A 12,460-nucleotide genomic window follows, 5' to 3' on the forward strand; every position below is an offset into this window, starting at 1 on the left:
TTTCTGTCTGTGTCATTGGTTCAAGGCTTGGTGTATATAAAAGAAATGGAAGTCACTCAGTGATAACAACCAAAATGTTCTGATTAAACCAAAGATTTTCAAAGAACAAATCATCTATAGGCACACAAAAAGCACAATTATAAGCAATGCCAAGCTACATGCCAAAAAGATACATCAAATATGATCAACAAGGGCACAAAATATGAAGACCATTAGTCATATAAGAAATCAGTTTCAGGCCTCTTGCACACTGCAAGTGATTCCGATTCAGATTCCGCTTTTTAATCAGTTTTTACATCCGATTCCGATTTGCAGTTTGCTCCCTGCACACTGCAAATCTGAATCTGAATCGGATGTAAAAACTGATTAAAAAGCGGAATCTGAATCGGAATCACTTGCAGTGTGCAAGAGGCCTCAAGGAGCGATCCTCCTGCAGGTATACAAATCCAGACTCCCAAAACTGCAGAGGAAGGCAAAACATTTAGGAAGTGGAACCACATCCAGTATTAACACATGTGTTTTGATTGAGAACTTAAAGAGAAACCGTGACCAAGAATTGAATTTCATCCCAATCAGTAGCTGATACCCCCTTTCCCATGAGAAATCTTTACCTTTTCTCAAACGGACCATCAGGGGGCTCTGTATGGCTGATATTGTGGTGAAACCCCTCCCACAGGAAACTGTCAGGACCATGGTCCTGGCAGTTTCCTGTCTGTTAACCTCGTTGCATTTTGGGAAATAGCTGTTTACAGCTGTTTCCAACTGCCAAAAAACCAAGCAGCAGCTACTTCCACAGACATCACCTGCCAGCAGTAAAAATGTCATCATGTGATTAATGTCAGAATGTAAATCAGGGAGAGGAAAGCTTTTACAATGGGCAAACACAGACTAAATAATTTATACATAATTATTGTAAAAATGAAGCTCTTTTTTAATTACATTATTTCCCTGGAGTTCCTCTTTAAAGTAGCTGAATTAGGCTGCTTCAACCCCCTACCCGCCTGGTGGTGCCTGACAGCCCTCCACAGGGTGATGGTTATGTCCGAAATATTTCACCACGGCTAACAAATCAAAAAATCTGGTAAATTTAAATACATTTTTCCGATTAGGAAAACACTTACATGATTGTTTTTCTTATAAAATTTATAATTTTATATAACAATGGGAAACAATAGATTGTTTAGCTGAATGGTGTAAGGTCACAATAAGCCAATCCTTCTTTACATTGTAGGTTTACAAGAAAAACACTTTTTCAAAAAACTCACTTGTGTAATGTGAAAAGCAATTCAGTTATTGATTAGAACATGAATATAAATTCCAGCTCTAAAATGTAATTTTCTAGTGATGTAATTAGTTACAATGATTTTTTCAACTAACTGTATAAATCAGATATCTTAGACAGACATTTGACTGGAAACTGTAATTTTTAAAGCAGATGAATAGATTTTTAATACCTATTTTTTTATGCTCTAAGACCTGAAAATAATAAGTTGAATGCTTTTGTGGGTTTAATCAGGTAGATATGAATTATTACAGCTGAATATTTCAAATATAACCCTTACAGCCAGCAGGTGGAGCTCCTAAACAAAATGTCATTCTCATTTTACAATTTTTATTTTATTTATTTATTTATACAGCGCCGAAATATTACACAGCACTGTAGAGTATATTGTCTTGTCTCTAACTGTCCCTCAGAGGGGCTCACAATCTATTCCCCACCATAGTCATATGTCTATATATGTATTGTGTAGTGCATGTATCATAGTCTAGGGCCAATTTAGGGGGAAGACAATTAACTTATCTGTATGATTTTGGGATATGGGAGGAAACCAGGGTGCTCAGAGGAAACCCAAGCAGAAATGGGGAGAACGTACAAACTATTTGCAGATGTTGCTCTGAGGTGGGGTTCTTCATAGGGAAAGCTACTGAAGAACATAAATGCAAGGTTGACAAAATGTATTGAATAGTAATTTTTTTCAGCTTGAAAAATGAGGCACAATTTATGTTATGTGACAAATTTCATAAATAAAAAGACAATCATTATAAAGTTTTTTTAACTTCCACTTTTATTCTTAAACAGATGAAAGTGGCAAACCTACTGCCAATAACTCAATTAGTGCAGCTGTAGAAAGTGAGTAACAAAGGCTTCAGCTAAGATGGGTATACAGTATCTAAAATAAAGACCAAAAAAAGGAATTTCTTGTCAGTCCAAGCAGGGCTGTGGAGTCAGAGTTGGAGTCAGAGTGGAGGAGTCAGGAGTTGGAGCAATTTTGGGTACCTGGAGTCGGAGGTTTCCTAAACTGAGGAGTCGGATTTGGAGTCAGATGATTTTGTACCAACTCCACAGCGTTGAGTCCAAAATACAGAAAGGCCATACGTCGCATCTTAGCAAAAAAGACAAATTTGAGTGTACAGTCAGCTTTACAATCTGAGCACAAGAAATAAACATATCTAAAGTCAACCACTGGTGTGTAAAATCATTAGTACATCACTGTACTGAATTAATAGCTATATTAGAGATATTTCTCCCACCCAGCATGGGTATGTGTAAAAATACACCCCAAATCACATTATACTACTTCTCCTGAGTACGGCGATACCACATGTGTGACACTTTTTTGCAGCCTATGTGTGCTAAGGGGCCCAAAGTCCTATGAATACTTTTAGGATTTCACAGGTCATTTTGAGGCATTTGGTTTCCAGACTACTCCTCACGGTTTGGGGCCCCTAAAATGCCAGGGCAGTATAGGAACCCCACAACTGACCCCATTTTAGAAAGACAACACCCCAATGTATTCCATTAGGAGTATGGTGAGTTCATAGATTTTATTTTTTGTCACAAGTTAGCGGAAATTGATTTTTATTGTTTTTTTTCACAAAGTGTCATTTTCCACTAACTTGTGACAAAAAATAAAATCTTCTATGAACTCACCATACACCTAACGGAATACCTTGGGGTGTCTTCTTTCTAAAATGGGGTCACTTGTGGGGTTCCTATACTGCCCTGGCATTTTACGGGCCCTAAACCGTAAGAAGTAGTCTGGAAACCAAATGCCTCAAAATTACTGTTCATCTGCAAATTTTGATTACAGGTGGTCTATGAGGGGCCGAATTTTGTGGAACCGGTCATAAGCAGGGTGGCCTCTTAGATGACAGGTTGTATTGGCACTGAAGTGCAGGAAGCGCAGGATGTTCTCAAATCGTGACCTGGACATGGCAGCAGAGAACATGGGCATGTGATGTATTGGGTATGTAGACCAAAATAAAATGTTAAGTTTGTAAACTTGGAGTGGTTTCCACTGAAAAGGCTGGGCATGGTAGCTTCTCGGATTGGCGGTTGCGTATTGTGTGGCATAATGGTTGGTCTCAGCCACAATTAAGTCGTAGAGATCCACGGTGCAGAAAAGATGAAAAAAGTCTAGGGCCGATCCTACATTATCTGTCTCCACCTGGACTCCAGACTGAAAGAGGGCAGTACGGGTGACTATGGGTAGTACGGGCCCGTTTTGCTGGTGGCTGCGACTCGGTTCTTAATGCATGTGCCACCGAACCAGTTTCTACTACCATACTGGTGCTTGCCACTGCACCAGGGTCTATGGTAGTACTGGTGCTAGATCCAGGAGATGCTACGCTGCTGGTGCATGCCTCACCAAGAAAACTCGGATCAGCACTAGCACCACTCTGCTGCCCTTGAGCCTTATCCTGCGCCACCTGCGGTCCAGTGACATGGGGTGTGGTACGCCTGGCTCTAGCCGGTACCTCAACCTCATCATTGCTATTGGCCAGAGAGCCACTGCTGTTCACTGGTTCATATTCTGACCTGGATGATTCGTCGGATGAGGCTTCCCAATCGCACTCACCCCACTGGGCCAGAATCTCGCTGGCCTCTTCAGCAGAATACCCCTTTTTTGCCATGGTGGACTGCTAAATTTAGGGGGTATTCCTCTGAGACTACCTGGGAAAAAGGGCACCTGCCTAGTAAAAGGGAGTACTTGTGGAGTAGAAAGCGGTGGTCACTGAGGTTTGATTAAAAAAATCAAAACTGATCTTTACAGCGCCACAGCTATTGTAGAGTGTTTTTTGCAATGATCAGGAAAAAAAATTCTGTCACTGCGGTGGGGCAGGCTGAACGCAAGTGCAGGTGAACGATCAGGCCGGATCGGTCAAACACTGCGTTTTTAATGTATCCTAGTGACCCTAATATAGATCTGACTGCGATCAGTAATGATCACTTACAGATACTATATAGTAGCAATGCTGATTAGCGACAGTGATGATGCTAATCAGCAACTAATTAGTGACTGCGGTGTGGTGGGCTGGGTGCTAACTGACGCTACCTACCCAATGAAGGGCCCTAGCTAAATAACTGGCCTTACTGTTAACACTAGTGATACTAAAAAAGTGACAGTTTTCACTAATCACTGTTTTTAGATCACTAGGATAGTGACAGGGGGGTGATCGGGGGGGGGGGGGGGGTTCTGAGGGGGATCTGAGGGTGTGGGTGGGTGATCAGAAGCCCGCATGGGGCAGATTAGGGCCTGATCTGATGGGTAGGAGTGCTAGGGGGTGACAGGAGGTGATTGATGGGTGTCCCAGGGGGTGATTAGAGGGGAGGATAGATGCAATCAATGCACTGTGGAGGTGATCAGGGGGGGGGGGGGGGTCTGAGGGGTCTCTGAGGGTGTGGGCGGGTGTTTGGGTGCCCGCAAGGGGCAGATTAGGGTCTGATCTGATGGGTAGCAGTTACAGGTGGTGACAGGGTGATTGATAGGTGATCAGTAGGTGATTACAGGGGAGAATATATGCAAGCAATGCACTGGCAAGTTGATCAGAGGGGGTCTGAGGGCGTGGGCGGGTGATTGGGTGCCCGGAAGGGGCAGATTAGGGTCTGATCTGATGGGCAGCAGTGACAGGTGGTGACAGGGGGTGATTGATGGGTGATCAGTGGGTGATTAGAGGGGAGAACAGATGTAAACAATGCACTTGGGAGGTGATCTGAGGGCGGGTCTGTGGGGCGATCTGAGGGTGTGGGCGGGTGATCAGGTGCCCGCAAGGGGCAGGTTAGGGTCTGATCTGATGGGTGGCAGTGACAGGTGGTGACATGGTGATTGATGGGTGATTACAGGGGAGAATAGATGTATACAGTACACGGGGGGGGGGGGGGTCTGGGGAGGATCTGAGGGTGCGGGGGGTGATCAGGAGCCCCTAGGGGGCTGATTAGAGCCTAGTTTAAAATATAGTGTTGACAGTTAGAGACAGGGAGTGATTGATGGGTGATTAGGGGGGTGATTGGGTGGTCTGTGGGGGTGATCGGGGGGTCTGAGGGGTGCTGTGGGCGATCAGGGGGGCAGGAGGACAGGATCAGTGTGTGTGTGTGTTTACATAAATAGTACACTTCAGCGCGAATTCACTTGTGTCCACCACCGAAAACACCATAAAAATAATACGCTTACCAGATTATCACAGACCTTAACTACAGGGTCTGCAATATGGCTTAATGAGGTCAGCAGCAGGTATCTTCGCAGCCGGCCTCCTCTCCAGACAAGCCGAGCAATCTAATCCTCAATTGCAGTATTTCACCAAAAATGAGGCATGCAAAGAGACAAACGCACATCTAAGCGTATCTACAGCGATTTTAATATCTCATTTAAAAAAACATAAAAGTTTTTTAAAAGTCACTCACATCTGGGCCCTTATGACAGGGACCCACAAGGAAAAACAGCACTTAAAACATAGGACGCCGTCCAGCCACACGTCCGCCTCGTCCGACCGGTTTCACTGTCAAAGTTTCATCAGGGAGTCCCTGATGAAACTTTGACAGTGAAACCGGTCGGACGAGGCGGACGTGTGGCTGGACGGCGTCCTATGTTTTAAGTGCTGTTTTTCCTTGTGGGTCCCTGTCATAAGGGCCCAGATGTGAGTGACTTTTAAAAAACTTTTATGTTTTTTTAAATGAGATATTAAAATCGCTGTAGATACGCTTAGATGTGCGTTTGTCTCTTTGCATGCCTCATTTTTGGTGAAATACTGCAATTGAGGATTAGATTGCTCGGCTTGTCTGGAGAGGAGGCCGGCTGCGAAGATACCTGCTGCTGACCTCATTAAGCCATATTGCAGACCCTGTAGTTAAGGTCTGTGATAATCTGGTAAGCGTATTATTTTTATGGTGTTTTCGGTGGTGGACACAAGTGAATTCGCGCTGAAGTGTACTATTTATGTTAATTGAAGACGTTTTGCTGAGACGTTGGACTTTGGCTGCGATATATGTAGTGTTCCACATGTTAAGATTTGCTTGGCTGCGCTGATATTGTTTTTTTGATTATATTGTGTGTTTACATACACAGCTGCCTCCTCCCCTGGTGGTCGCTCGATCACTGGGACCACCAGGGGAGGAGGCAGCCAGTATAATACACTTTGTTAGCTTAACAAATTGTATTATACATTTAGTAACGGCGATATAGGGGTATTTACAACCCGCCGGCGCTGCTAATTGGCCGGCGTGTTGATGTTGCGGGTGGGCGGAGCCTAATGCCAGCGGATGCATGCAAATCCCTGCGTGCGATCCCCAGCTAATTGGTCCCCCAGGTGCCGCTGCCGATCGGCGTTACGCGGTCTTGGGGGAGCCACCTTGCTGCCGCCCATAGGTAGTGGGCGGTTGGCAAGTGGTTAAACAATGCACATTGCTTGACAGTTCTGCTGATCCTCTGCCTCTAATACGATTAGCCACAGACAGTATACAATAGCAACAAGTAACATTTGTAAAGCGCCTTTCTCCCGTAGGACTCAAAGCGCATAAGCATGGCTCAGACCATCGTGGTACAGAGGAAGAATTTTATAAGTCCGGAAATGCCAGGCTAAACAGGTGTCTTTTCAGTCTGGATTTGAATAGCTCCAGGGATGGTGCTGTCTTTACTGGGTGTGGCAGGGAGTTCCAGAAAATAGGGCCAGCATGACAGAAGGCTCGGTCTCGAGATTTTTTGAGGTGCACTCTGGGAGTGACCAAGTTTATAGAACTTACTGATCTGAGGTTGTGAGAGGTGTGGTGCAACTTCAGCAAGTTCTTTGTGTATCCAGGGCCCAGATTGTGCAGGGATTTGAATGTCAGCAGTCCAATCTTGAAGAGTGTTCTCCATTCTACTGGTAGCCAGTGCAGTAAGCGAAGGATCAGTGTAATGTGACAGTGGCGAGGCTGGTTTGTTAGCAATCTGGCAGCAGCATTCTGCACTAATTGCAGGCGATGCAGGTCCTTTTAGGGAGGCCAGCATAAAGGGCATTGCCGTAGTCCAGCTGTGATGAGATGAGGGTGTGAACTAGGGTTAGAAGATCCTCTGGGGGAATCAGATTTTTAATCTTTGCAATGTTTTTAAGATAAAAGTAGGAAGATTTAACTACAGATGAAATTTGGTTTCTGAAACTCAACTCCCCATCGATTAGTACGCCAAGGCTGCGCACAAGGTTGGAGCTGTTTATGTCTGAATTCCCAATCCTGATTGGTGTTGCTTTAGGATAGAGCTGTTTTGATGGCAAGGGCTGGCTTTGGACAAAAAGGACCTCAGTTTTGTCAGCATTCAGTTTCAACCAGTTATCATTCATCCATGCCTGTAGCTCAGCTAAGCAAGAGTTTATTTTTGGAGTAGGGTCTGCTCCACCAGGTTTGAAGGACAGGTATAGCTGTGTGTCATCGGCGTAGCAGTGGTACATCAGGCCATGACGTAGGATAAGTGTACTGATGCAATACAGGCATATACAAGGATGCAGATCAGGTGTTTCTGACTGAAGTCTGACTTGATTTGCTGCATGCTTGCTTCAAGTGTGATTCAGACACTACTGATGCCAGAATGATCAGCAGGATAGCCAGGCAACTCGTATTGTTTAAAAGGATATACATATGGCAGCCTCCATAGTCCTCTCACTTCAGTTGTACCTGAGTACTGGGTTGTCCAGCGCGGGACAGGAGCGGCCTCAAGGCGGCTGGAGGAAGCCCCATATATAAAACCTGAGACTTAGTTCTCTTTAAAGAGGACCTGAACACTTGCACAGGACAAAAGGAAACAGAGAAATGCACCCTGTATGTATTTAGAGAGTTTAGCCTGTCTAACCCCCCTCATCTGTGAATAATCACAAGTTGTTATTTGATCTCCCACCTGTGTCAGCTGACTACATGGCAGAGAAGCTAATTAGTAAACACAGGATGTTAACAATATGTCTGCCTCCATGAAAATAAGAATTAGACACACTGCAGATTCATTGCAGGATTTGTGTCAGCTGTAACAAAGAAATGTTTTTCTTTAGAGGTTAATATTCTGTTGTATATCTTTTAGAGCAGAGAGGAGGTTCTAAATTCAGATCCGCTTTATATGTGTGTAATTGATCTCTATTCTTTACTTGCTACGATTAAAATTCTTTAGGCCTAGCATGACATCCTGATGGCGCTGAAAATTATTTAAATTAATGTCAGGCTGAAAAAATAAATCTGTATTTCCCAGATCCTCATTAAATCTGATATCACTTTGGAGAATGTTCTATACACCCCCGTAAAATATAGAGATCAATAAAACACATTTAAAGGTTTTATATTCCTTGATCCTGGGCCTGCTGATTATCTTGCTGCTCTGAGCCAAATGCCTCTTAACCCTTCCTGCAATGCAGTGGCAAGCGCTGCTGCTGGACCTTGTCACCACTGGGTAATGGACATGTCTAGCGAGAGCGGAACAGTGTGCTGCATCCGGCTAATACAGACTGGATCACGTGACCTCGCTGCATGATGTCACCGCTGTCCTTTCAGCATCAGATATACAGTATTTATGCCATCTGTTAATTTCTATACTATAACAGTCATGTTTATGTGATTGCAGGCAACATATGCTGCTCTGTTCTTATAGCAGTATATAATGCACTGGTGCATTTCATTTAAAGGATAACTGTAGCGAGAGGTATGTGGAGGCTGCCATATTTATTTCAGTTTAACCTTTTGGGGACCGCGGCTATTAGATCCTACGCCGCACTTGTGGCTGTTCTAGCCTGACGCGGTGTAGGAAGTACACCGCCTGCCGTTACCGACGAGATCGTGCGCAACCTAGAGGGGAGATTAAGCTGTCATATGACAGCTGAAATCTCCCCTCAGTGATCAGAAGCCATTGCGTGTGGCTTCTGATCACGTGATCACTATGATCACAGGCGGATCAAAGTGATCACTGTGACAGCTGTGGCGGTGGGGGGAGAAGAGGATCCACTCACCTTCCTGCCGTTCACCTGGCCACACAACCCAGCTAGCCACAGAGGGGATCCGGTTGTCTGACCCCCCCCCCCCCCGCATGCAAATTCGCCTGGTCCTTAAGGGGGATTAGGCAGCCAGTCCCCAAACGGTTAAGCAATGCCAGTTGCCTGGCTGTCTTGCTGATCCTCTGCCTCTAATACTTTTAGTACTTTTAGCCATAGACCTTGAAGAAGCATGCAGCAGATCAGGTGTTTCTGCCATATTTGCGACAAGATTAGCTGCATGCTTTTTTCAGTTGTTATTCAGACACTACTGCAGCCAAATCAGCAGGGCTGCCAGGCAACTGGTATTGTTTAAAATTAAATAAATATGGCAGCCTCCACATACCGTTCGTTAAAGTTGTCCTCAATTCCAGACTCTAATGCAGCTAGGTCTTTGTTAGCCTTCATCCCCTCCCATCCTGTCTGAATAAATACATCATTTATTCTAAACCTAAGTAATTTCATGATCATGTTTTCTGATACTTGTTATGTAAGAAAGGCATAGAAGGATTGAGGCAAAATGGTGCTCAAGGCAAGGCAGTAGTTTTGGCTCGTCATGATAGTGCTTCTGGTAAGCTGAGGTGGGAGTGGGGTCAAAAAAGGAGTCATCTGGGGTCCCAAATACCCACTAGGCCCCATGAACCTGCCAAGGGTGCCTTGTGGATGACCCTGCTCTGAAATATGATGGCAATAAGTTATTTCCTTAGCGTGGTAGTTAAAGGATAGCAGTGTAACCGAGCAGTGCTACTGTTCCAGGTTCCAGTAACAGCCAGGACATGATCTGCATGGAATAAACCAGCTTCAATCCCCCCCCCCACACACACACGTTTGTATTAGTTTGTTCAAGGCACTCCCGTTCCCTTCTACATCAAATAAAAAAAATACTGGTAGTTAGCACCTCCTCTTCACCCTCCCCCAGATTGGCCCTAAACTATGTAGAAGTATGAGACTAAGGGCTTAATTCACAAAGCGGTGCTAACCTAGTTAGCACGCCTGAAGACTTTGGGAGTGTAAAGTAGGGTGCTAACTAGGTTAACACAGTTTTGAAAATCAGTTTGCACGCAAAGTCCATGCGACGTTAATGCACATCAAAGAAAGAAAAAAACAAAAGAAAAAACAAAGGAGACTGGCACTGCGGTCATGAGATAAAGATGGAGGGATCTTCTGGTACAGAGGGGACAGGGTATCAACCTTCCGTGTGCTCAGGCAGCTGAAGGGGTCATCCAATATACATACATCAAGAGATAAACCATCCGGCACTACGTGTTACAGGTCCATCAATCTGTCATTTATTTTTTCAAATCGTGCACAAATCCATAATCAGCGATTCATATAAACAATTCTTTCATACCCTGTCCAGTAGCTGCTGTGGGGCAATGTGGGAGCAGCGGTCCGCCTGACGACCGTTTCGCTCGAAAACGAGCTTCTTCCGAGGCTCCGTGCAGGCGGACCGCTGCTCCCACATTGCCCCATAGCAGCTACTGGACAGGGTATGAAAGAATTGTTTATATGAATCGCTGATTATGAATTTGTGCACGATTTGAAAAAATAAATGACAGATTGATGGACCTGTAACACGTAGTGCCGGATGGTTTATCTCTTAATGTATCCATGCGACGTTAAGGTCGCACCCGATGCGACCTTACAGGTGCATCGGGTGCGCCGTTTTCGTCGCACCGCAATGCGGCGTTTCACCTGCACCGCGCTACCCGCGCAAAGTTTTTCACGCGGGACTTTGCGCACAAGTTTTAATTATCACGCCCAAACATATAAGGGGCTTTTCACAAGTGTGCTAACACTTAGCACTGCTTAGTGAATCAAGCCCAAAGAGTCCTCTGACACACTTAGGTTCTGCTGAGTAGGCAGGTGTAGTGAGTAATCACCCGAGGTTATAATCTCTAGAAATCTGCATGATTATGACCTGTAGTACAGTGCGGATAGTGGCCACGCCTACTGAGGAGACCATGTCTTGTGAACAAATAATGGAATGGAGTTTCCTTATTCATGGCTACATTAAGAAACGTTCAGCTACTGAAGCATGAGCAACTAGGCTCTGTTCCAGCAAACAAGTAAGGTATGGTCCAGGAGCAGAAAAGCAGACATCAAACCAACCACTATGTTGATTCTGGTAATATCTTTAATGACTGACTGTATTGGTTGACATGGTTTATTGCAAGCTTTTGAAAAGTTTCTTCTTCAGGCATTATACAGAACTGTATCAGAACTGTACAAAAGGGAACGTAACATACAGAGACTTATTTTTATACGATTCTGATCCAGTTCTGTATAATGCCTGAAGAAGAAACTTAACATTTCGAAAGTAAATCTGAAGCTAAAAGAACCCCCAAAGAACAAAAAACAGATACTTACCTAAGGAGAGGAAAGGCTCTGGGTCCTAATGAGCCTTCCCATTCCTCACACGGTCCCTGCATTCAAACGCTGGATCCCCAGTTCAAATCTCCTGCTGCGGGAGTCTTCAAAAGTCTTCAGGAGCCTGAGTGACTGGTAGTTTAAAATTTCTAAAAATGTCTATTATACATTTTTATAGATTTGTTTACAGCACCAATAAACAGAAACTCCTCTTACATAACTAAGCCAGTCAATCAAGCGGGTGAAATTCCAAATATGTTTATCTGTAATATTCCATACCTTTATAACTAAAATGTACAGAAACATAGCATCTTTCCTCTTGTGGCAGTCCTCCTTATGATAGATCACACACATGCCTCCTGCACTACCAGTAAGGATGCGACTGCTGGAATATAGACCAGTACACCACAGTGCCGTACACTTGTAAAAATAAACACATACTAATAAACAAATACTGTAACCATTACTACACTGCGTGTTTGATTATTATAGTATTTGTATTCAATGAACAACTGCTAAGTTCCGTGTAAACATAAACATACTTAACTAAAATAAAATCTTATTGTGAGCATAATCAATAAAACAAATATTGAAAAAACACTATACATTCCCCTGAAGGTAACATGGTAAACTGCAACCTTCAAGATGCATGATGCTTATTTTGTGCAGAAATATAGCTCTGGCATTAACGGAGAACATTGAGCTATTGACGTAAACTCTCAGCTTCCCACCACAGTTATGCAGACATATATTCATACGGCAGACCAGTTTTTGGGGGAAGCCAGTTAAACTTCTAGTATATATTCGGATGTGGGAGGAAAGTGCAACGCCC

The 12,460-nt window shown here is 44.1% G+C and overlaps 1 long non-coding RNA gene across 1 annotated transcript in view; it reads right to left on the reverse strand.

Moving 5' to 3' along the window:
* The window catches only part of LOC137542008 (uncharacterized), a 166,659-nt gene that overhangs the window by 65,879 nt on the left and 88,320 nt on the right, over positions 1-12,460 (reverse strand). The window lies entirely within an intron of this gene.

The sequence above is a fragment of the Hyperolius riggenbachi genome, chromosome 12, assembly GCF_040937935.1.
Source record: "Hyperolius riggenbachi isolate aHypRig1 chromosome 12, aHypRig1.pri, whole genome shotgun sequence".
In the NCBI taxonomy this organism is placed as follows: domain Eukaryota; kingdom Metazoa; phylum Chordata; class Amphibia; order Anura; family Hyperoliidae; genus Hyperolius; species Hyperolius riggenbachi.